This window comes from Perognathus longimembris, chromosome 2, assembly GCF_023159225.1.
Source record: "Perognathus longimembris pacificus isolate PPM17 chromosome 2, ASM2315922v1, whole genome shotgun sequence".
NCBI lineage: Eukaryota > Metazoa > Chordata > Mammalia > Rodentia > Heteromyidae > Perognathus > Perognathus longimembris.
This window is the reverse complement of record NC_063162.1, coordinates 71,789,280-71,816,934: the sequence shown is the minus strand read 5'-3', so window position 1 is coordinate 71,816,934 and position 27,655 is coordinate 71,789,280.

The window sequence follows — 27,655 nt, the reverse complement described above, 5'->3', positions numbered from 1 at the left end:
CTTAACGATTGCTTGTTAGCATCCAAAATGGCTTGTAACACTGCAGCCTGCTCACTGCCACCCCAGTTTCTGCTGTTTGTAATGATCCTGGCAGATGTGTTCGAGGTATCAGAGTTCTGCAGGCTGTGGTGACAAGGTGGGGGTGGGAGATTAACTTCAAACAAAAATTGGATCGCCTAATTGTGTCATGTCCTGGCACTACAGAGACGCATCATTAAATTCTACCTTCCTCATGGTAGCAGACTCAGATGTTATTCTGCAATAATTCTGTACCAAATACTCCAGGGGTTATATAAGCTGCCTGACTTTGATTTTGAGTTTCTGTGTATCCATATGTAGAATGGTGATAATAATTTAGACTTACAGTGTTATGAGGAGGACTGTGGTTAGGATTAGACACCCTCAATTATGTTATGCAAATATCTCGGCTGCTAATAAGTACTTAAATCTATTTCTTTCCTACAGATTGATCTTCACAAATACCAAATTGATATGACACCACCATAAATCGCAAGGTTCACCTAGAAAACAAAGGGATAATATAATAAAATAATATTTGTGAAATGTGTGGTACATATTATTTATGGAAATATGAATTAAAACTAGACAGGAATTGGGAGAAATAAAGAGAAAGCTACAAAGATATCTTTGAAGAAATATAGGTACTCATCATCCAACTGTCTGGATCCTGAATCACTGTGTTATCTGGACATCTGGATAAAAAAATATTATACAGGTCTTTATTCTACTCTAGGAATCACTAGCTCTGTCTAGAGAAGAAAGACTTGCCAGTTTCTCATTATGTTTGTGGCTTTGCTGCAATTAGAACATGGAACTTACCATTCCGCATCCAGAATCACCTCCTTGCTGCACTGGGTTGGTCATTATGTGTTTTTATTGTTGTTTTTGTCAGTAGTGGGGCTTGAACTCAGGACCTGGGCTCTGACACTGAGCTCTTTCATTCTAGGTTCTACCACTTTGAGTCCCAGTGCCACTTTCTGGTGGCTAATTAGAGATAAGAGTCTCATGGACTTTCCTGCCCTGGCTGGCTTTGAACTGGTATCCTCGGCTCTCAGCCTCCTGAGTAGCTAGGATTACAGGTGTGAGCCACCAGCACCTTGCTCATTAGGTATTTAATTCCAACATTTCCTTCCCAAATAATGATGTGAAAGGAGCTCTGAATGAATTTGAATTTAGTCTGTGTCACTTAGAAGGGAGGTGACCATGGCCAACTTGAGGGTTGTGTTCTTCAATAATTTTGCAGGATGGTACTTACTTCATGAAAGGTCATTCAGCAGCTAGAATCAGGCCACTGGATATTTTTGTTACTGTTGTTCCAGTCCCGGGGCTTGAATTCAGAGTCTGGGTATTGTCCTTGAGATTCTTTGACTCAAGGCTAGCACTCTACCTTTTAAGCCACAGCGCCATTTCCAGCCTTTTCTAAGTACTTTATTGGAGATAAGGGTCTCACAGATTTTCCTGCCTGGGCTGGCTTCAGACTGTGCCCCTCAGATCTCAGCCCTTCCTGAGCAGCTAGGATTATAAGTATGAGCCACCAGAACCCAACCTGGGCCACTGGATCTTGATTTCAATCAGTCACTACCAAATTCAGCATTTGCCCTGACCTTGCAAATCTGCCCAACTATCAATTTTCACTTTGACTAATTTGGTTCCTTACCTGGCTTCAACATTTCCTAAATTGAATTGTGCACTTAGCTTTGCCATTCTGTGCATAATGTTCTAATTAAGTGTCGACACTGTGTGTGTGTATGTGTGTGCCTGTGCGCACGCGCACAGGCGCACACATACCAGTCCTGGAACCTAAACTCGGGCTGGGGTGCTGTCCCTGAGCTTTTGTGCTCAAGGTTAGCATTCTAGCACTGAGCCACAGCTCCACTTCTGGCTTTTTTGGTGATAAACTGGAGATAGGAGTCTCATGAATTTTCCTGTCTGAACTGATTTCAAACTGTGAGCTACAGATCTCAGCCTCTTGTGTAGCTAGGATTATAGGCATGCGTCAGCACCCAGCAAGTGTACATATTTCATGTCAAGTGTGTGTATGTATGTACACACATGTGTGAAGCTGCAAAGAGATTTGATTTATGAGCAACAATGAAATCTGAGAGTTGTTTGGGAATACCTGCTCATAGCTGTAATGCCCTGGGGCCCTCCCACATTATATGCCAGTGTTCTAACTCATCCCTGGATGTGGAAGGGATGTGTCCCCACCTGTTGTGAACACAGAAGAGATGAGCAGGAGCTAGCAGGCATTCAGAGTCACTGTCTAAGGCAAGGAGCAGGCCCAGTAGCCTCTGCAAGAGGGGGTGTACTCAGCAGAGTATACACCTTGGCCTGGAGTGGCACACAGATGCCACCCTACCCCTTGACCTCTACAAAAATCAGCACAATATGGGTCAACAAGCCTAATGTAAGACCTGAACTTCAAAACTGCTAGAGGAAAATATAGGCAGGAAATAAGAGTAAGAATTGACCAATGGGATTGTATCAAATTAAGGAACCTTCTGAACACAGAATGAAAAACAATGCTATTTGAATGAAATGACAATTGAGAAAATAAGAGAAAAATCTTTGCAAGTGATTTACATATCCAAAATATATAAAGAGTTAAAACTCATAAGCAACAAAAGCCAAGTAAAGCAATTAGTCAGTGGACCAATGGATTTAAATTAGTTCCTAAAATGTGGACAAATGGCAAATAAATGCATCCATAGCCATAAAGGAGATGCAAATTGGGCTGGGGATATGGCCTAGTGGCAAGAGTGCTTGCCTCGTATACATGAGGCCCTGGGTTCGATTCCCCAGCACCACATATACAGAAAACAGCCAGAAGTGGCGCTGTGCCTCAAGTGGCAGAGTGCTAGCCTTGAGCAAAAAGAAGCCAGGGACAGTGCTCAGGCCCTGAGTCCAAGCCCCAGGACTGGCCAAAAAAAAAAAAAAAAAAAAGGAGATGCAAATTACAACCACTATGTGATGACATCTCTCTTCTCCAGAGTGGCATTGATTATAAATCAAGTTCTCATGAGGATACAAGGCAAAAAGAACCCCAGATACACTGCTGGTGAGGATGTAAATTAGTGCAACCCCTATGGAAGTCAGCATGGAAGTTTCTTTAAAAAACGAAAGCTAGAACTATAATGTGACCCCTGGTCTTCCATTCCTGGGTATATAACCAAAGAAGTATAAATCAACACATAGAGATACACCTAAGTTATTTCGTGAGAGCCAAGCCATGAAATCAGTCACTGTGCCCAACTACTGAATGGAGAAACAAAACGTTCTAATAATAATAATAATGAAGTATTACTCAGCTATAAAGAAGAATTAAATTATGTCATTTACAGGAAAGAATGGAAGGAACTGGTGATGCAGTGAGTGAGATAAGCTTAGAAAGGCAAATATCATTTTCCCACTTAGATGTTGAATCTTGGCCTAAATATGATTGCTATTATTGTTAGTTATACAATTGCCAAGAGGGAGATTTTAGGGTGGAACTAGTTGGTGGGGGAGGCTAAGATGATGGAGAAGAATGTGATTGAAGTGTGGAATATATGAAAATAGTATGATAAAGTCTATTAGAAACTTCAGAGAAAAATGGGGGAGGAAGATTAGGAGGAGGAAGGGGGTTCAGAGTCAAGTGCAATTTGTGCGTACATGGAAATATCACAAGGAAACTTGCTTGTCCAATTAAGTTATCCCAGTTAAAAATATGTCAACCAAATGCAAAACAGAATACCAATAAATTGTTATCTGATGTACCTGGAGAAGATCATTACTAAAAGTTATTAATCTGTATTGATACCTTTTTATCCAATATGGATCAATTTTTATTATCTAACTGATAGTCCACATTAATTTTTTTTATTTGGATTTTGTGTTTGTTTGTCCTGATGTTCCATAGCAACCTGCCATGAACGTGGCAGGTATGTGAACAGTAAGAGAACAGGACTGTGGATTTTAATATTTTCAAAGTACAGTCTGTCCTTTTAAGAGAGAACTACTTAATTATCTTAAATATATCTCTTTTCTCAACTGTAGCACAATTAAAGAGTGTTGTCTTTATGAAAAGAAGAGATGGAATAAATGAAACACAGAAGCAGAAAGTAAGCAGGAAGCACTTGAAACTTGAACAGAACTAAAAGTATGGACCAGGGGAAACATGGAGGGGAAGAGAAAATAGCCTTGAATCCACTGATTCCATGTTGAATGAGAAATCAAAGAATGACATGACAGCTTTTGCCATAGAGGACAGAGACCCCATGTGAAATCCTATACAATTCCTTTGTGCTGAAAAACAGTCTTTACTGCCAATGTTTCATAGCCCCATTTGCACAAAATAAATCATTATTTAGAAAGAGGAAAAGAAAGCTCGCCTTATTACACCACATCAATAATGCATTTTCTAGAGGTTCCTCATGGCTCATTCCATAAAGGCCAAATAACATAGTGAAATCATCTTTTGTGTTTGTCTCTGCCTTCCTGCCCAGGAGGGTCCCATTTGTTATTCTGTTGAGGCCCTACCTATAAAATTTCTCAAGGACATTCAATGCATATAAATCCAATCAATCTATGTAGTCATCTGGAATAATTGAGGACAAAACAGAAAATGTAAAATAAATAAGTCAGCACTATTTTCACTTCCAATCCCTTCCCTCTTACCTAGGTGATTTTGTTTCAATTACCTGGATACTTAGTTTAATTATTCACCCAGTCTAGTCTTTAGAGTAATGGCCACAGACTAGGTATACACACTATTCCAAAATTATTCAGATTTTTAAACTTTGGATTTTGATCTCCTCATCTAGAAAAAAGAATAACTTTGGTCAAGATTCAAAGAGATAAAGGATACAGGTCACAAAGGAGACTGACTCTACTTGTTTTTTTCTTGATTGCTTCTATTCACATTTAAAAATCATTTTGTATACATAAAATGCATACATATTTATACATTTGTTTATATTTAAAAACCAATGGGAGGCTAAAGCTAACACTAAGAAGAATGCTTTTCTCTAGGTTGTGGATAAATATTATGGAAAGAATAAAGGTAGAACATAAACTTTTAAGCATGCTTCTTATTGAGCAAGTTTGATTTTTGGAATCATTTATATATTTTACATAATTATAAAACAAGATAGACTCTAAATAATAAGAGGCAAGCTGATTTAAATGATCTTAACTCTAGATCAGATTGGTTATTTTACTAAGTGATTATCACATTTTTATTGCTTTCTCCCTGCTATTCAGAGGGAGATCTCACTGTTACAACTCCTGCATGTTGATGCTATATTCCAATCAATTTCATCCCCTCTTGTCACATTCCCTGCATCCTTCCCACTAAGAAATGGCATCACCAACAGGCAAGAAAGATCATCTTGACACATTTTAAAACACAGTGATTTGATAAATGTATTCTTGTGGAATATATCTGAAGGGCAACCATAATGACAAAGTAATTTTAGACTTTTCAGTAGTATGGTGTTAATAATATTGAGATTGTTATTTTAAACCAATATTTGTGTGTGTGTGTGTGTGTGTGCATATGTATATATATGTGTATGTGGGGGGGCTTACATATACATAATAGGGTAAAGGAAATTATAGTATGTTAATGCTATTAGGATTCAATACTTTCAATGTAGGGGAAAAGAGAAACAAATACGTAGTCAGAGAACTTGCATAAATCAGTATATCTTTAAATTTAAATAGTTAAACATCAGTGAGATTTCTAAACATCTCATCCATTTGCAATCTTAAAAAGTGGATATTTTCTATTGGTCCCCTGAAAGGTTCTAGCAAAATTACCAGCTCAGAGCAAGCAATCATCCAGAGCAGCCAGACTGTGAGCCCTGAGTCCTAATCCTCATAAAAGAAAGCAGAGCTCCCTGGAGAAATTGCTGATTTCAAGTCTGTGGTCACAAATGCACAAAACAGGCCCCAAACTCCCATCAGGAAAGTCAGGAAGTCACTGAAATTCACCAGGGTTAGACCTGAAGGAATCAGGAGAGAGCTGGAAGGGGCCCCCACTCGTCTTCAAAATGGGATAAGGGAACTATTAATGAGCAATAGCTGCAATAACTGCAATGCCTTGAAACATATGCAACATGTTAAACCCATGAATGCATAATGATTCTATTGAAAAACAAAATGATGCTCAATGAACCCCACTGGAAGATGTTAAGGAAACTTCCTGACCAGGAAGCATTGGCTCTGTGATCTGTAAGTCAAAGCTCCAGATGTACACATACACACATACATACACACCTCTTCATACATGCATATACACTTCAGCTCATGAAAATGTTTTTTTAAATGAAAGGACTCCAGGTAGTAAGCACTGACAACAATTAAAATTACTTGTAAAAGATTAATGAAACACCTGAGATGGGTAGTTCAGGTTGACAGTAATCTGATCAGGGAGTATCTAATTTTGTAATACATTAAAAAAAAAAAAGACAATCAGGCCAGATATTGTTGGCTCATACCTGTAATCCTAACTACCCTGGAGGCTGAGATCTAAGGATTAGAGTTCAAAGCCATCCTGAGCAGGAAAGTCCATGAAATTGTTATTTCCAATTAGCTAACAAAAAACCAGGAATAGAGCTGTGGGTCATGTAGCAGATCATTAGCCTTGTGCAAAATATGTAAGGGACAGTGCCAAGCCGAATTCAAACCCCCGGAGAGGCAAACAAACAAACAAGCAAGTGTCACTGTCCTAATGAAGACCCCTAAGGAGATTATTGTTTTAATGAGTCATTGCTAACACTTTATTCAAGAAATATCCTTGTGCCTACTCTGTGCCAGGTATGCCAATCAAAAATAGTGACACACTGGCAAGGAAAGCAGACTGTGCTGTCCAATCCATTCCTCATGGAGCTATGGAAAAGGTAAGTGTTAAATAGCCACTCATAGAAATATACATTCTTTAAGGAAAATGTGCAGTTATTTCACAGAGAATATCTAATCAGGAAATCTAACTTTCCTTAGCATATGGCAGAGATCTGGAGGCTGATAGGATCTTAGCTAAGGGAGTAGGGCTGGGTGGAGACTGAAGGGTGGTTGCTGTATTTCAGGTGAATAGACAAGAGCACTGGAGAGAACAACCTGAGCAAAGGCACTGAGGTGGAGAAGAAAGGGGGGCATGTCTGGTGACGCCATTTCAAAGGTACTGTAAGATGCAAAGCTAATCTTCTGGGACACAGAATCTGACCTTACCACAATGGAGCCTGCTTAGTTCAGGTATTAAATATCCAGAGTGACACAATGCTTTGAGCTGATCAGGAAATGTGGTTGTAAGAGAGAAAGCTGAACAGAGTCAGGGGAAGGCTGGGCCACTGATTTTCCCTTGGTGTGTGTTTGCCTCACAAGTGAAGTGGGCAGCAGTCTTGAGATGTGGAGTGCTCAGAGCTGACAGAAACACCTATGCCATCATTCCTCTAGTAGGAGATAGGAGATGATGAATCATTCACATGCCCAAATGCACTTACAGTCCAAATCAAAATAGGAGATGAGATTTCAAAGCTACCTCAGCATTTGGAGGAAAATGAGGCTGAAATAAAGTAGGAGTGCATAGAGCAAGAAACCCTAGGAATGCAGCATTTATTGTGTTTGAATAAATGAATGGATGCATAAATATTGTGCTGAATGTTTTATATGCATACTCATATATTTCATGTGTAAAATAGCTTTTGTACATATTATATATAAACCATATATTAGTGCACTATACATATCTTTTCAGTTTTCTGCCATTGTGAAAAATACCTTGATTGATTACTTATTTATGCATATTTAATGCTGGTACTGGGGTGTAAACTCAGGGCCTCAAGTTCAAGCCCCAGTACCAGTATAAAATTTAAATTTAATTACTCAGATTTCTCAGACACAGATGGTGCTCTACCACTTGAGGTACTCCTCCAGTCCCAGATTTGTGAAGATTAAATGCAGATAAAGTGTCCTGAGGACCTGTCTGCTTGGCTTTGTACCAAGATCCTCGGATCTCAGCCTCTAATCTGGAATTAAAGATGTGAACTGCCAGTGTCTGAAGTCTGGGATAATTTATAAGGAGGAAAAGTTTACTTGGGCTTTTTGTTCTGGTCTGTAGTCACTTAGCCCTATTGCATTGGCCCTGCTGTGTCATGGTACTTCATGGTGAAAACTGCCTGTGGAGAACATCTATTTACCTCATGGTGGTAATAAGAAGAGAGAGAGAGAAATAGAGACACACAGAGAGATACACACAGGGGGGGGGGAGAGAGAGACAGAGAGAGAGAGAGAGATCCCAACATCCTCTCCATGGACATGCCCATAACGACCTAACTTCCTTCAATTGGGCCACACCTTCTAGAGATTCTGCTGCCTCCTACATCCTGGAAACCATATTTTTAACCCAGACCTTCATGGACTTTTAAGGTCCAAACCAAAGTACTGTACATAAAAATGTACTGTTTCTACATAGTGCATTAGATGCACATAGTCAACTGTCTTCTTTTAGACATACTTACAAAGTCATCATCATCGTCATTATTTTTTTTTATCATCCTTTCACTGAGATCACTTGAGTCAGTGTGTGCTATAATGGAACCAGGATTACACAAATGGGCTCAGCTGTTTTGTCTCCCTGATCCATACAGACCATTGGCATCTGGTACAGGGAATTGCTTCCACTCTGATCCTCCTAACAGCCCACATTCTCCTCAGCTGAGGCCACTCATCAGTGGTCTGGTGTTGTCACTCTACATGCAGCTGCTTTGATAATGAGGCAGACTTTGCTCTAGATCCTCCTGCTTCGTGAGGTTCTTCCATTTCCTCTTCTGTCTCACACACCTTCAGGACACACTCCGCTGTCAGTCTCTTATCACAGATTTTCATCAGAGCTCAACACTCTTTAAGTTACAGGCTGAAAACTAAACTAAATTAAACCACAGTTAAGATTAAATGGTCTATGAAGCCCCAAATATATCTTTCATTCACATTTTGTTTTTAGAAAACATACACAAACCAACCAGCCAACCAAACAAACAAAACCCAAGGGAAAAAATAATTCATACTGTGATCCCCATGGTCTTAATCCCATATAAGAAGAGAGGTACTATTTCTTTATACTTTTATTTTCCTTAAGTAGTTGTATAGAGGAGCTGCCATTCAACAAATCAATTTATGATTCCAAAGTGTTTTGATCAATGTTGATCCTTTCATCCTCCTCCCTCTCCTTGATTTTCTTAATGTTGTAGGATAAGCATTGAATTTTATGACTGCACTCTTCCTGGCTTCTCTTCATTCCTCTACCCATTTCCCCTTGGCATCCTCCTCCCCAACACCAGTTTCCTGGTATTCATTTTGCTGGCCTGTGAGTTCCTCTTTCTATTTCTATCAAGCAACATTCTCCCTGTCTCCCTGGAGACCACCAGGAAACAAAAAAGCGAGGGCTAATGGAATAACAAAGGCTGAGTGTGGCCTCAGAAGGTGAGGAGAATTCCAGAGAAACTGCATGACTCAGACCCAGGAGCTATAATTTCCGCCTTACCACTGACTGTGTAAAGAGACTTTGCAGGTCACTAAACTCTTTGTGATCCAGCTGCCATTTCTAGAAGTTAAAAAAAAACACGCAAATAAAATAAAAAACACAAGAGCTAGAGAATTTATTCCTCTTTTTTTTTTTTTTAAAAAAAAAAAACCTACGTATTATTAGAATTCCTTAAAGATATCATTGACCAAATTATTAAATTTGGAAGGTACCCAGGTACCCTGAGGATTTATAGTGGTGAAACTCTGTAAGTCGTGAACATTATTATGATTATGATTTCTACTTGGCAGTTCTGGTGTTTGAGCTTAGGGCCTTGTGGTTGCAAAGCAGGCACTCTACTGCCGAGCCACACTGTTAGTCCATTTTTTTGTAGTCATTATTTTGAAATAGGGTTTTATTTTTGTCTAGGTTGGCACCTGTACCACAATCCTTCAAAGATTTTATGTTTCCTGCTGTGGTTGGGGTAACGGGCATGGGCCTCCATGCCTAGTGATTCACTGTGACGGGGATGGAGGTCTTAGGAACTGTTTGCCTGTGTGGGTCTGGAACCAGGGTCCTCCCAATCTCAGTTCCCTGAGTGGCTAGGATTGCAGGCGTAAGCCATCAAACCCAGCTAATATTTGAACTTCCCAAGCCTCATATACTGAAATGAGACTGCATATTTGAAACATATACTTTGTCAGGTGCCAGTGACTCATACCTGTAAGCCTAGCTACTAAGGAGGCTGAGATCTGAGGATCATGGTTTGAAAGTAGCCTGGGAGGGAAAGTCCCTGGGACTCTTATCTCCAGTCTAACCACCAAAAGCCAGAAGTGAAGGTATGTCTCAAATGGTAGAGTGCTAGCCTTGAGAAAAACAGCACCTAGGCCCCAAGTTCAAGCCCCAGGATTGGAACACACACACACATACACACACACACACACACACACACACACACACACACACACACACACACACCACCGAGCTGAATCAAAGAGTAAACTTACTGGCATCCAGTAAATATTTGGTTTAGATTTGAAAATATAAGACAGGGTATGGTATAATAATGTTTAAAAGCACATTATGTAGAGACAGAGTACTAGGCTGAATTCCTAGTTTGCCTACTTTGACCTTGATGCAGTAATCAATCTTGCTCTTTCAACGTTTTTTAAATCTGGGGAAACAGTTCTTTTGTGAGGTATAAATTATGCAAAGCAGCACCATGCACAGTGTGTGATGGGTATGCAATAAGTGCTGAAGAAGTGGCTTCAATCTATTTCAATATCCACTCACCCAGCCAGCAGGCATCAGCATTTGCCCTTGTGCTTGTGTTTTAGAATTCCTGAGACTGAATCCCAGGAAATATTGACTGGGTGAACTTATAGCACCAACTCCTTTTGAAAAAAGAAATTCAGACAAGGATGTACACTAAGAGCACCTCCTCTTCTGCTTGAAACATTGCCAGATTAGAACATTAAAAATCCCATACATTTGTGGTGCTGTGGGGTGCTTGATCTTAGTGATATTTGGGGGTAATTACAGACATCTTTCATCTCTACTTGTTTGTATTATCTCACAGCTTTGCTATATATCTGGGTGCTTTATTTTATATTTGCTATAATTTCACCTGAACAATTTTGAAGTTAAACATGTTGTTACTTTTACTGACAGGACAATGGGAAAAAAAAACTCTTTTAGTGCCCTAAACATCTAAAATCAGTCTATGGACTTCGGCCCAAGTTCTAACCTAAGCATAAAGTAACTAATAATTGTTCTCCTTCTCCTTCAAATGAATTTGGTTGGCAAGGAAAAACAGTTGAATCATTTGATCCACAGCATTGTTATTCAAGAAGGCAAGGTTTTATTACACTCAGTATTAACAACCTAATGGTCATAATTGGAGGGAGAGAGAGAAATAAAGAGAGAGAGAGAGAGAGAGAGAGAGGAGATAGAACTTGATTTAAAAAAATTCAGTAGAGAAGGGGATCTTAGAAGGAGCTATTCCTCTCTTTCCCTAATTTTATTATCCAGGTCTTCCCCTGAATTTTATTTACTTTGCTATATTGCATGTTTATAAATATAAAACGGTCTGTCTTGAAGATGCCTGATATTCAGATGCTGAAATCGTCTTAAGCACTGGCAGGAATTATTATATTAAAATGGTCACAATATTCTACTGCTGCTAAATATAAAAATACGTTTGTCTTGATGTGAGTATTGAGTCCAAAACCAATTTAGCAGAACTATTAGTACTGAGACAAAGTACACTCTGGTAATAACAAAATAACTGAAACAGGGAGCTTTCACTTCCATGAACAGAAAATTCAAGCATTACCACAGATAACTAAAAATTTTTAAAAACCATTATCATTACCTTTGTCAGTACAGAACTTTTTAAAATAATTAAAAAAATTGTTAACTCACTAAGACATTTTTCCCTTTAGGCTATCCAATTCTAAAAAACATGTCAAACCAGATGTTAAAATGATATTTGATCAAATGAATTTCAAGCAAGATAATCTCAAGTATAAACAATATGAGTTGGCACATTGTGCAAAGGAGTCTATAATTAGAAGGAAAGTCACAAATTAAAAGTGGATTTAAAGATAGAGGGAAATATTATGCTGAAAGTAGAGGATGATAATCTAAAAGCAAAAGATCTTACTAAGGAGCTTTGTAATTAAGTATACCTCAGGAGATTTGAGTCAACCCCCTGAGAATGAACACATATCTACAGAAAAATACTGGCATCTCTTCATCTCTTCATTTCATTCTTGTTATCTATTCTGGTAGGTAGAAGATGAAAGGCAAAGAGAAAAGAAACTAGCTTAAAAATTTGCACCTTCATCCACTGAACCTTTAAAAGTTAATAATATAATAGCCTCAAACATCTATTCTCAAATAAACTGATTGTGATTTGTTATTACAGGTTTTAAGCATCTATGTGGATTTTTCCTCCTCAAGGCCCTCACAGAGACTCTACTTCCAGGTAGGAGATTTTGAAAGAAATGGTGAGACTTGCTGCTTCATAAGAAAACAATTAAGTGAGAATTTCCAAGCAGTTGCCAAGAGCAATCAAGAAAGTTGTACAGTTTCATGCAGAATACACTGAGTAGTTTTGTGTCATAACCAGAGAAGCAGATTCTCATTATTTATTTAGATTTATCTGGCAGTTATTCTCTGAAGAGCTCATTAGAGGAAATTATTAGAAAACCATGTCCATTTACCAATTTCTGTTTCCATTTGCACATTTTTTGTAGGTTCCCTCCTGGCTTGTCCCCTGAAGATAGTCTCATCTCTGCACTTGCACTGGAAACCCTCAGCATCCTTCCTTAGGTAGGTAGTCTCACTGTGAAACCTGCTTCCCTCTTCCCAGTTGCTTCTTACATCTGTTCTCCACCCAATCTCCTTGGGATTTTGTGTGTGTGTGTGTGTGTGTGTGTGTGTGTGTGTGTGTGTGTGTGCGCGCGCACGCCAGTCTTGGGACTTGAACTCAGGGCCTGGGCACTGTCCCTGAGCTTTTGTGATCAAAATTGGCACTCTGCCACTTGAGCCACAGCTCTACTTCCAGCCTTTTGGTGGCTAATTGGAAATAAACCTTAAGGACTTTACTGCTCAGGCTGGTTTTGAACTGTAATCCTCAGATCTCAGCCTCCTGAGTAGCTAAGTTTACAAGAATGAGCCACCAGGACCCGGGTAAGGTTTGACCTTTAATTGCTTATTAAACTTCTTAAACAGCACTAGCATTTGTTTAGAAAAATATATAAATGTGTATATAGACACACATATTACATATGGTATTTATTACAGGTATAAATAATGTACTATGCATATACATTGTATATACATGCACTCAAATATATGTATGATGTATATATCTATATCTATATGGATATAGTTATGAGGGAGAATGATAAATCAGAACTATATATTTTTCTTTTCTTTTTTTTTTTTGGTCTGAGTCAGGGACTTGAGCTTTTGCTCATTGGTTAATGATATACTGACTGAGTCATCCTTCTAACTCCTTAAAAGTTGATTATTTCTTTGCTTTCAAGCATAGTCTTCTGTTAAAAAGACTAAGTAGAGTGGGGATGTGGCTTAGTGGTATAGTGCTTGCCTAGCATGCATGAGGCCCTGAGTTTGATTCTTCTGTACCACCCACTCAAACAAACAAATAAATATAAATAAAACTTTAAAAGTACTAAGCAGATTATTGAAATTTCCAAGTGGGAAGATGTTGGGGACTCAGTTTTGGCCTTAATGGGGGAAGGGCGACAAGAGCTCCCGAGAAGCTGCCCTTCCCCCAGCCCTGGGACAGTGTAAAAAGCTAGCCCCTCCCACCTTCCGGCCTGAACCAGAAGAGAAGACCCTGCCCCTGGGGGAAGCAAACACGTGCGTGCCACCATGATAGGGGTTGTCCAGCCCACAAAGGAAGTTTCATGACATCACTTGATGGACACGGTCTTTAGCCTATGACTGGCCCTTTGGCCAGTCCCCCTCCTTTCCCGCCATTACCGTTATATAAACCCCCTTCCAATTAAATCCTGTGAGGCCCATTCAACCATCAAGGTGTCTCCCTGATGTCTTTCCCGCCGCCACTCCTGACACGTGAGGGGACCAGGGGGAGGGGAGGCATCAGCAACCTTTCCTCAACTTAGCGTAACCCATGAGGGTACTCCTTTGCCTTCTGCTGGTGGAAGACAAGGCCAAGTGCTCTTTCATAGTTTCTGGGGTTCAGGCATTTCCCCGGGAGAGAGGGGAAAAGTGATCCTTCAGGTCCCAACAGGAAGATACAACTTTTTGTACCTATTTTCTCTTCTGTCCCCAAGGTCTCCTTAATTGTGCTCTATAATTATGAAAAGCTATAGCCATTGGAGCAGAAATCTTGAGGTGCTGCAAACCTGGAGGAATCAGAGCTCTGAAAACACAGCACATGTATAGGTTGGGGAAAAGCTATCTCATATGGGAACCTTTATTCCTTCTAGACTTTTAGGGAAATTAGAAAGGAATTAAAAATAGAAGAACAGCAGACTACAGCTCATCACTTCTCCAATCAAGCTTGGGAAACATCTAGCCCATGGCTCATATAGACTCAAAATCACTTGGTCCATGATAAGGCAGACATGTTTGCTTCTTGCTGGCTTCCTGTGCCCCTTCTGTCTGTACTGATAATTTTGCATGGCTTGTCAATGATGTAATGCTATCCAAATAGCTCTTGGCAGAAGAAAGAGTCTCCATCCCTGAGTCAAAGCCAGAGTGGGAGTTCATGCAGAGCAGGTCTCATGCAGAGACTCCCGGGCAAACATTTGGTCTGCAGGAAAAATGGAGAAGCCTCTGTTCACATGGCCTCTTGTGTACTCTGCCCACTCCTACCTTGGCTCCTCCTCTCAAAAACACAACCTGCTCCTGGCCAAGACTTCCATTCACAAGCAAGTTAAATAATAAAAACAGATTTGTGACCACCAGTATTTTAATCTGAACTGTTAATTTAGAAAAGGAGCATAGGATTCTAAATGCTCGGGAATTTCAAGAAAACTTCAGTGTGAAACAGAGACACCAATATTACAGAGACTCAAGAACTGTGTGAAGAAACTGCTAATTGGAGAGGGATAGAGAAGATCTCACACTCTGGTTTGATGATTCGGCAGATGTTAGGAGTGTGCTCTGCCAAATTATTAAAGCAGAGCTGGGTAGGAGTGTGTTTTGGGAGCTACCTGCCAAATACAGCTGTGTTCGAGGCCTGTTTGGGCCTGAACCCAAGGTAGATCTTATGCAAAAGAACTTTCTCTGAAATGACAAATGGGTGCTTTCTTTTTAAACTTTGACAATGTGGATAAAAGAGATGGTTCATACTGAAAATCATTGTAGAATGACTGTGGAAGAAATGTTTTTGAAAGAGATTTCTTGTTTTAAGGAAGCCAATAGTTGCCAAAATGAGAGTCATTTTTATTTTAGGATGATTTGAGAAAAAGGACGAGAAATTGATCAACTGATCAGGGAATAGGTTTTTTTTTTTTTTTCTTTTTCTTTTTTATTTTTATGGCCAGTCCTGGGGCTTGGACTCAGGGCCTGAGCACTGTCCCTGGCTTCTTTGTGCTCAAGGCTAGCACTCTGCCACTTGAGCCACAGCGCCACTTCTGGCTGTTTTCTGTATATGTGGTGCTGGGGAATTGAACCCAGGGCCTCATGTACACGAGGCAAGCACTCTTGCCACTAGGCCATATCCCCAGCCCCAGAGGGAATAGGTTTTAAATCTTCTAAAATTATCCCCTCACCCTCCCCCCCTTATTTTTTTCTGGTCCTGGAGCTTGAACTCAGGGCTTAGGTACTGTCCCTGAGCTTCTTTTTCTCAAGGCTAGTGTTCTACCACTTGAGCCACAGTGCTACTTCCAGCATTTCCTGAGTAGTTTATTGGAGATAAGAGTCTTATGGACTTTCTTGCCCAGGCTAGCTTTGAACTGCAATCCTCAGATCTCAGCCTCCTGAGTAGCTAGGATTACAGACATGAGCCACCAGTGCCCAGCATTTTTTTTTAATGGCATTGTAGTGAGATTTTTTTGTCTGTAACGATACATGTAAGAGTTGCTGAATGGCTTAAAAAAAACCCTGAAACTTAAAATGAGCGAGTTTTTAAGTGTCCTTCAGGATTTTATGATTGGTTAGCTGAGTGCCAATGGCTCATGCCTATAATCCTAGCTACTCAGGAGGCTGAGATCTGAAATGTGTAGTTTGAAGCTAACCAAGGAAGGAAAGCCTGTGTGACTCTTATCCAATTAACCACCAAAAAAGCTGGAAGTAGAGCTATGGCTCAAGTAATAGAGCAAAAAGTTTCAGGGACAGAACCCAGGCCCTGAGATCAAGCCTTGGGATGGGAACAATAATAATAAAAATGATTTCATGGGGCTGGGGATATGGCCTAGTGGTAAAGTGCTCGCCTTGTATACATGAAGCCCTGGGTTCGATTCCTCACCACCACATATATAGAAAATGGCCAGAAGTGGCACTGTGGCTCAAGTGGTAGAATGATAGCCTTGAGCAAAAAGAAGCCAGGGACAGTGCTCAGGCTCTGAGTCCACGCCCCAGCACTGGCAACAAAAACAGAACAAATAAAATTAAAAAAAAATGATTTGCAGACACTTATCTTCCCTGGCAACTGACAGAAGGCTTCAAGTTGTCCCTGAGGAAAATATTCTCAGAGATTTGAACCAGTTCATCATAGCAGGCATGAACCTTCGTTGAGTCATAAACCTTAGCTGCAATGTGAAGACCAGTTGAATAAATGAGTGTAATTAAGTTGAAGGGAAACTGAGAAATCTTAGGAGCAACATTCATATGGGGCTTTTTATTGGAGCAAAAGTCTCACTATGGGCCCTACGCAATTTATATTTAAAGAGTAGATATTTTTTGCCATCTAACTTTCTTCCTTCCTTCCTTTCCTTCCTTCCTTCTTTCCTTCTCTCTCTCTTCCTTTCATTTCTCCCTCTTTCTATTTTACTTTGTTAAGATAAGTAAAGTTTTGTTGAAGTGTAGTATCATAACATTGTATATTTTCAATATCGTTCCTCTTAGGGGAGTGGTGACGGCACTTCCTCAGCAGGTGTGGTCTTCATTTTCTCTTAAAGCACAGCTTTTGTGCCTCCTTCCTCACAACCATCTTCCAGGGACTGGAAGAGAGACTGGGCTGCATGACAACTCACTAGGGATGAGAGAAAACTTCCTCACACTCAGCAGGTTCCTGGAGGTGTCAAGGACCCCCTTTCCCACTCAAGTTTATTATTATTATTATTATTATTATTGCCAGTCCTGGTGCCTGAACTCAGAGCCTGGGCACTGTCCCTGAGCTTCTTTTGCTCAAGGATAGCACTCTACCACTTGAGCCACACTGCCACTTCCAGCTTTTCCTGTGTATGTGGTACTGAGGAATCAAACCCAGGGCTTCATGCATGCGGGGCAAGCACTCTACCACTAAGTCACATTCCCAGCCCTCTCCCTCAAGTCTTTGATCATTACAAATCTGCACTCTGATGAACCCTTGAGGATGCTTCCCTTTTGAGAGTTCAGGGAATTCTCCAGGGCTGTGGAAATGAGATCGTGAGGGCTACATGTTTGAGTGCGTTTTCTCTCTTCTTTAAGTGTTCACAGGAGTCATCTCAAAGTTTCTGGCTTCCCATCATGTCCAAGACACACTGTGGCTGCATGGGTTTGGGAGGGGCTGGAGTAGCTCTCTGAAGGAATGCTCTCTTTTTAGTGAAGACATCTGTGGCCCCTAAGGGAGGAACAAAGGAGTTTGCTTGTAGTGATAGTGCAGTGTGGTCGTGGATCCATATTTATGTCTGTTGTGATAGGTCCAGTGTGGCTGCCAAAAAAGCCATTTTCGCCCAGAACCACCAAATGTAAGCTTATTGGAAATAAGCTCTGCAGATGTAATACAGGTAAGAGTCTTGAGGTGAGGCCATTCTGCTATGGTGTCACTATAACAGACTGAAGGAGAAGAGTCACAGGGGTCAGGGGTCATCTGATGACAGTGGAGGAGAGTCAGGCTATGTCCACAAGCCATGGATACCTGGATTGTCCCTGAAATTGGAAGAGATAAAGAGGATTCTCCTTGAGAACCACAAGAGCATGTTGGTCCTTCCAGCAGAATGGGACACGACTTCTGACCTCTAGAAATGGGAGAAAATATAGGCTCTTTCTTGATGATTTGATATTGATACCCATGAAATGAATACATGGTCACAAAGTGCCTTTTGAGGCTTTGGTATGTTATATAAAGGTAACAACCATAGCAAAAGATGTTTGGGTCATGGATGTCTGGGGACTACTACTGTCCCTATTTAGCCCCAAGAGTTCTGAAATTCAGCCAGTACTTTTCTTCCTCATTGGTGGGGTAGTTTTCTATGTCCTGGCAACAAACTTTGTGAACAGTGTTAGAAATAGGGATGATAGATACTTCTGGGAAGACGGCGGAGGAGCAGCAGAGCCCTAGCTGAGCTCCCTCCAACATTGCAGTTTTCTCACCCCATAGAAACTTTTACTCCTAGAAAGACAGCCAGAGTGAGTTCTAACAGTACAGGGATTCTGGCCAGGAAGGAAAAACCAACTTTGCTCATCTGAAAACACAGATTTGAGCTCCGGGCAGTGTCCTGCCGCCGCGCTAGTGCTGGCGCAGGCACAGCACCCAGCACAGCGCCCGGCAGAGCAACCTGCACTCCGCGCAGCTAAAGCACACAGCGTAGACCAGGGAGAAATCCTCCAGACGGCTGCTGAGCACGGACGACCTGAAATTGCAGAGAAAACGTGAGTACCCCATGAAAGATATTCTCACTCGTGCCCACAGAGCAGCTTCTGGAAGGCAGCCCTTCCCCTACCACCAGAGCAAAGCACCATCTTTGCCACTGGCATAGGGTCAGACCAGATTGGAACTAAAGCGGGCCTGGGGAAAGCTAAACGGTCCCGTCACGGAGGAAGCCCAATTCACAGCCCAAAATGGAGCTGCATTCCATAGCCACCTCCTCCAAGGAGACTGCCTCCCCCAGGCAAGCAACTCTCAGCCGGGTAAAACAGCCCAGAGGTGCCCCGCCCTGCTGAGTCCACACCCTATTCAAAGCCAGGCATCAAAGGCAGCAGCCCCACAGCAGACAGAGGAGCCACAGTTCCCGAGACTGCTCAAGTCCCCATCTACAGAGGATGCCCAAGGCCTGCCTGCAAGCTGTGCGAACCACAAAGACCCAGGATGGCACCAACAGGGGAGAAGGGTCAGAACAGATCCACCTCTTGCAAACTGAAATCAAGTCAAACCAGCCAATCAGGAAAATAGACTGCAGACCATTGCAAGGAAACAAGAGACTGGGGAAAGACTACCCAAACAAGGAGAACTCCATTTTTTTTTCAAACATTTTTTAAACTTAAAAAAAATTTTTTTTTCTTTTTAATTTTTTCACTTCTGAAACGTCGTTGGTTTTTTGTTTGTTTGTTTGTTTGTTTTCCATTTTACCGGTTTGTTTTATCAAGTTTTGTTTGTTTGTTTGTTTGGATTGTTCCTTTTCTGTTTTTTTTCTTTTTCTTTTTTTTTCTTTTTAAATAATTTTCTCTGTTTTGTGCATCTGTCTTCCAGTACCTCCACTCTTTTCTGCTAACTCTCCATTGTCTATCATTTTAACCTTGTTCTTTCTACTGATTCTACTCTTCTCCACATTTCCACGTCACTGAAACTAAACTAAAATCACCCCCCGCCAATACATTTTACTCTATTCTCTTTACTACCTCCAACTTACCCTTCTGACTTACTGCCTAGACCTCCAGGTTCCATTGACTCCTGGTTATTGGATAGAGGGTATCCCAGCTTAATCCGAGTGAATCAAAGGGGTTCATAGAGAAAGCCAGTCCTAAAAGAACTTAATATAAAAACAAGAATTGTGTATAGGGTTGTAACAGTAAATAAGTAATTACTGAATACAGGGCCCAGGATCGGTTGTTATATTGAATTGTATTCTTTAGGAACACCAAATCTAATTTTATAGACAGATATAAAAGGTACCTGTATATAATTGTGAAGTTGTAAGATTTACACAACAGTGCTTGGTAAGGGCTGCTTTGGGTCTTAAACGGTGCTCACAGGTGCTGGTAGACTGGCATTCCCAAACCAAATGGGCAAAAGGAACACAAGAAAGATGGCAAACAATGAAGTCTCATCCCCCACTCAAAACAAGCAGGAAGCAGAGCAGGCAATCAAAGACAGAAGAGAACCCCCAAAATGCTCTACAAAGTCTACTGATAAACATGATAAATGAAAAGTTTGAATCTCTTCAGTCAATTATTCTAGAGCATGAGGAGGCAAAGCAAAAATTAATGGAGAATTTCATGGCATCCACAAATAGAAAGATAAATGAACCTCAAGAGTCAAATGAAAAGATAGCTACCCAGCTTAAAGATTTGAGAGACAACAATCAAAACCAAAGTAATGAAGTTAATGAAGTAAAGAAGTCCATACAAGACCTAAGAAATGACATGGAAATCATCAGGAAAGACCAATCAGAAGGAAAAGAGATTTGAAATCAAGTAGCTAGCCTACAGTCCCGACTAACTGAAGCAGAGGATCGAATCTCAGGAGCTGAAGATTCCTTAGATTCTATGGAGAAAGATAAAAAATCAATACAAATCCAGTCCAATCAACAAAACAGATCGCTACAGGAGATTCAAGACACGATCAGGAAGCCCAATTTAAGGATAATAGGTATTGAGGAAAACTTGGAGAAAGAGGTTAATGGGATAGGCAATCTATTTAACAGAATATTAGCTGAGAACTTCCCAAATATCCAGAAGGAAAGGCCTATACAGATACAAGAAGCAGTTAGAACCCCAAACCAACCAGACCAGAATAGGACATCCCACCGACACATTGTGATCAAAACTGGTTCAGTAGAGTACAAGGAAAGAATCCTTAAAGCTGTTAGGGAGAAGAAAACAATTACATATAAAGGAAAAGCAATCACAATTACCCCAGACTTCTCAGCAGAGACCATGAAAGCAAGGAGAGCCTGGAATGAAGTATACCAAACACTAAATAAAAATAAATACCAACCAAGAATTCTGTACCCAGCCAAACTCTCATTCATAGCCGAAGGTCAAATAAAAGTCTTCCACAGTAAGGAAAAACTGAAACAATATATCTCCACCAAACCAGCTTTACAGAAAGTCCTCAAAGATGTACTATACAGGGAAAATAATCAAGATCCCAATACAGACAGAGAAATGAACCCTAAATAGTAAACATCAGATCAAGAAATGGGAAGACACAGCTTTAAACAAGATAGTGATAATGAAAGGAACAAACGATCATCTCTCAATCCTAACTCTCAACATTAATGGACTTAATTCTCCAATCAAATGACATAGGCTCATAAGTTGGATCAAAAATCAAGATCCATCTTTCTGCTGCCTCCAAGAGACACATCTATCCAGCAAAAGTAAACATCTTCTAAAAGTGAAAGGCTGGAAACAAATCTATCAAGCAAATGGCCCCCATAAGCAGGCTGGAGTTGCAATCCTAGTATCAGAAAAAATTGACTTCAAATTAAAAAAGGTAAGAAGAGACAAAGAAGGTTACTACATACTAGTAAAGGGGTCTCTCCTACAGGAAGATATAACCATTCTAAATATCTACACACCAAATGCAGGAGCACCCAACTTCATCAAACAAACACTACTGACTCTAAAAACACTCATAGACCCAAACACATTGATAGTTGGGGACTTTAACACTCCACTATCACCTCTGGACAGATCAATACGCCAAAAACTGAACAAAGAAACCATAGAACTAAACAATTGCATAGACCAACTAGACTTAATCGACATCTACAGAATATTCCACCCAGCAACAACAGAATACACATTTTTTTTCGGCAGCACATGGAACATTCTCCAAAATAGATCACATCTTAGGGCACAAAGAAAATCTGTACAAATTCAGAAATATCAAAACCATTCCCTGCATTCTCTCAGACCACAATGGAATAAAATTAGAGCTCAACTCAAACAGCCACCACAGAAAATCCTACAATTCATGGAGACTAAACAACACACTGCTGAACCATCAGTGGGTCATTGAAGAAATTAAAATGGAAATTCAAATGTTTATGGACTTCAACCAAGTTGAGGACACAAAGTACCAGCTCCTTTGGGACACAGCAAAGGCAGTACTCAGAGGAAAATTTATATCTCTGAGCGCATACACCAACAAACTGGAGAAACAGCAACTCAATAATTTAAGGAAGCACCTTAATTTTCTGGAGAGAGAATAGCAAGCCAAACCCCAAGTCAATAGACGAAAGCAAATGATTAAAATCAAATCAGAATTAAATCAATTAGAGACGAAAAAAACCATCAAAAGAATCAACAAAACAAAGAGTTGGTTCTTTGAAAAAATCAACAAGCTAGACAGACCCCTGGCAAACCTGACCAAAAAACGAAGGCAGCACACTCAAATAAACAAGATAAGAGATGAAACAGGTAACATCACCACAGAAATAACTGAAATTCAGAAAATAATAAGGGACTATTTTGCAAACCTTTATGCCAACAAATTCAAGAACTTGGAAGAAATGGATGATTTCCTAGAAAAAATTCATATCCCCAAACTCAACCATGAAGATTTAAACCTTCTAAACAGACCCATATCCAGTATTGAAATAGAAATGGCAATAAATGATCTCCCATCCAAGAAAAGCCCAGGTCCAGACGGATTCACTGCAGAATTCTACAAGGCCTTCAAAACAGAACTCACACCAATATTTCTCAAACTCTTCAATGAAATTGAAAGAGAACGTTCACTACCAGACTCATTCTATGAAGCCAGTATAACCCTTATCCCAAAACCAGGCAGAGACTCATCATGGAAAGAGGACTACAGACCGATCTCCCTGATGAACATAGACACAAAAATTCTCAACAAAATTCTGGCCAATCGACTTCAACAGGTCATCAAAAAAATCATACACCATGATCAAACTGGATTCATCCCAGGGATGCAAAGTTGGTTCAATATATGCAAGTCAATTAATGTAATCCACCACCTCAACGGGAGCAAGGTAAAGAACCACATGGTTTTATCTCTGGATGCGGAAAAAGCGTTCGATAAAATCCAGCACCCATTTATGTTAAAAGCCCTGGAAAAACTGGGATTCCAGGGAACATTCCTGAATATAATCAAGGCAGTTTATGACAAACCAACAGCAAGTATAACTCTAAATGGGGAAAAACTAAAGCCATTCCCTTTAAAATCAGGAACAAGGCAGGGATGTCCACTCTCTCCCCTGCTCTTCAACATAGTACTAGAATTCCTAGCCAGAGCAATTAGGCAAGAAGAAAATATAAAGGGGATCCAAATAGGAAAAGATGAAGTTAAACTTTCTCTCTTCGCAGATGACATGATCCTATACCTAAAGAATACCATAGACTCTACCCCCAAGCTACTAGAGCTGATCCAAAACTTTGGCAAAGTTGCAGGATATAAAATAAACCTTCAAAAATCAATGGCCTTTCTCTATGCTAACGACCCGAGGTCCAAGGCTGAAATTAGGAAAGCAACTCCTTTTGCAATAGCCCCCCAAAACATAAAATACCTAGGAATAACCTTAACCAAAGAAGTGAAAGACCTCTTTGAGGAGAACTTTAAAACCTTGAAAAACGAAATTAAGTCAGAACTAAGGAAATGGAAAAACCTCCCATGCTCCTGGATTGGGAGGATTAATATAATCAAAATGGCAATATTGCCAAAGGCTATCTACAAATTCAATGCAATACCCATTAATATCCCAACACCATTTTTTAATGAAATAGATGAAGCAATCCAGAAATTCATATGGAGCAATAAAAGACCTAGAATAGCAAAAACACTCCTAAGCAGAATGAACAGTGCTGGAGGAATTACAATACCCAACTTCAAGCTGTATTATAAAGCTATAGTAATAAAAACAGCTTGGTATTGGCACTGCAACAGGCCTGAAGACCAATGGAACAGAATTGAAGACCCAGAAATGAACCCACAGAACTACGCCTACTTAATCTTTGATAAAGGAGCTAAAACAATAGTATGGAAGAAAGATAGCCTCTTTAACAAGTGGTGCTGGCAAAACTGGTTCAACACATGCAACAAACTAAAACTAGGTCCTTATATATCACCCTGCACCAAAATCAATTCCAAATGGATTAAAGACCTCGAAATCAAAACAGACACCCTGAAAACACTAAAGGAAGGAGTAGGAGAAACACTTGGGCTCCTTGGCGCAGGACGGAACTTCCTTAACAAAGACCCAGAAAGGCTACAAATCAAAGAAAGGTTGGACAAATGGGACTGCATCAAACTGCAGAGCTTCTGCACGGCAAAGGACATAGCTCACAAGATAAACAGAAAGCCCACAGACTGGGAGAAGATCTTTACCAGACATTCAACAGACAAAGGCCTCATATCTAAAATATATGCAGAACTAAAAAAATTACCTTCTTCCAAAACAAAACCACAAAGAACCAATAGCCCCCTCATCAAGTGGGCTAAAGACTTACAAAGAGATTTCTCTGATGAGGAAATGAGAATGGCCAAGAGACATATGCAAAAATGCTCTACATCACTGGCCATAAAAGAAATGCAAATCAAAACAACATTGAGATTCCATCTCACCCCAGTAAGAATGTCCTATATCAAGAAAACTAACAATAACAATTGTTGGAGGGGATGTGGCCAAAAGGGAACCCTACTTCATTGTTGGAGGGAATGTAAACTGGTTCAGCCACTCTGGCAAGCAGTATGGAGATTCCTCAGAAGGCTAAATATAGAGCTCCCCTCTAACCCAGCAGCCCCACTTTTGGGTATCTACCCAAAAGACCACAAACAAAATCACAGTAATGCCATCAGCGCAACAATGTTCATCGCAGCACAATTTGTCATAGCGAGAATCTGGAACCAACCCAGATGCCCCTCAGTAGACGAATGGATCAGGAAAATGTGGTACATATACACAATGGAATTTTATGCCTCTATCAGAAAGAATGACATTGTCCCATTTGTAAGGAAATGGAAGGACTTGGAAAAAGTTATACTAAGTGAAGTGAGCCAGACCCAAAGAAACATGGACTCTATGGTCTCCCTTATTGGAAATAATTAGTACATGTTTAGGCAAGTCATAGCTGAGCATCACAAGGCCCAATAGCTATACCCTTATGAACACATAAGATGATCCTAAGTGAAATGAACTCCATGTTATGGAAACAATTGTTATACCACAGTTGTAACTACTTTCAACGTCCCATGTGTATATGTAGCTTCTATTATTGATGATGTTCTTGTATCACCTTCCTGTGGTTGTACCTACACTATCTCTGTAATCTTATCTGAGTATATCGGAAACTGTGTATACTGGTATTGGATGCAGGAAATTGAAAGGGAATACCAAATTTGAGAGACACAGGGTAAAAAAAGACAAACAACTACAAAAGCAATACTTGCAAAACTGTTTGGTGTAAGTGAACTGAACACCTGGGGGGGGGGTGGGAAGGGAAAGGGGGAGGAGATAGGAGGGTATGAGGGACAAGGGACAAGGTTACAAACAGTACAAGCAATGTATCCAATGCCTAACGTATGAAACTGTAACTGCTCTGTACATCAGTTTGATAATAAAAATTTGAAAAAAAAAAAAGAAATAGGGATGATAGAGGGTTTTTTCCCCTTTCTTTCTATTGTTATGAGGTCTGTTGACCCAAACATTTGCAATGACAGTGGGTATGCACATACAGGCAGAAGTTTATCACTAAAAACTATAAGAAGTCCGCTGAGAAAGCTTGTGAGTTAGAAGACCTCTGACAATTCTCTGCCACTAGATGTGCATAGGGGATCATTTAATCAGATGTTCCTGATAAAAATCATCTGATATCACTTCAGCAGATTAATCAGATGATTTATTTATCAATTAATTAGATGATTTTTCTTTGAAGTCCCCAATAACATCTCATTTCTAGATTTATTTTTCTCCTCCATACCATATCTCAAAACAACCTAGTCAAACTCCTAAATTAGGGGAGAATTAAGAATCCAGTTTTATGTAAGGAATACAAAAAAACTCAGTGTGAGGATGTGTTTGAAAGCCATCAGACCATGTGCTGTTGACACTCCTCTGCTTATTTTTCCACATGGGTCATCTTCCAAACATGCAGGCAGATGTGCACATCCTTTTGGTGAGGTAAGCAAGCACAATTTCTCCAAACCATTAAGGTGATTTTGATGTGTTCTTTGGCTTTGTGTAATGCTTTTGATCTTGGGTACAATGCTAACTTTAGTGGATTGTGACCCCCCTGGCAGTTGGGCCACCAAGAATCAGTCTTTGCAATGTATTCTGGGCACCAACTCACTAGTTACTTCACCTAGCACGTCAACTCCAGGGTGGCCTCAAGTATCTCTGATGAAGACTTTTGTAGATGCATGCTGAGTTAAAACAGGCAATGCTAGCTTAAGCCCTCTCCTTATTAGGTGGGTAATTAAAAGGAAAAATGATCCTTCCCACAATTCATAGCAGTGCAGTCATCTATGAACTAGTGGCACGATTCAGCACACACACAGAGAAACAGGAAGTGGTTGAGCTCTGTATACATCCTCCCAGAGTGATGTTGAAAAGATTGAACTGTGGGGCAAATTGACAACCCAGGGAGATGAGAAATAACTTGGCAATCTGTCTCCCATAGGTTCTAATACATCTGTTGGGGATTTAAAACAAATCCCCTACAGGGCGATAATCTTGGGCGATCTTTACGCTTTACTGGCATAGTTTCTCAAGCCTCTAGGGACACCAGAGCTTTGGAGTGGCTGCTGAAGAATTAGGCGGAAGTTTCTGAACAAGGTCAAGCTTTCTACATCTTATCATCTCATTCTGTGGCCCTCGGTATCTGATTCTGTGTTGGCCGTTTTCCCTGTTTGTGGGGTTGCACTCACTCTGCTGGGGGACCACCTCAGCACATGCTACCATTGTGCCCACCAACTTCCCACATATCCTAGGGTATGCTATTTGAATCTTTATATTTGAATTCAGTGATACATGTATTCATTCACTAATCCAGAGTGGTTTGATAGCTCAATAGAATGTTTGATCTATGTGCTTAAAAAAGTTGTCTTGATCTGGAAGCCAGTGGTTCACACCTGTAATCCTAACTACTTAGGAGGCTGAGATCTAAAGATCATGGCTTTATTCAAAGCCAGCCTGGGCAACAAGGTCTGTGAGGATCTTATCTCCAATAAACTACTCAGAAAAAGCCAGGAGTGGCACTGTGGCTCAAGTGGTAGAGCACTAGCACAAAGAGTTCAAGCCTTGAACTCAGGGCCTGGGCACCGTCCCTGAGCTACAAGCCTTGAACTCAGGGCTTGGGCACTGTCCCTGAGCTTCTTTTGCTCCATGCTAGCATTGTACTACTTGAGCCACAGTGCCACTTCTGGCCTTTTCTGTGTATGTGGTACTGAGGAATTGATTCCAGGGTTTCATGCATGCTAGGTAAGCACTTTACCACTAAGCCACATTCCAAGCCCTAAATAAATTTTTAAAACGTTGCCTTGGGTATTTTTCACTTTTCTCTGAAATGAAAAAAAAATTATTT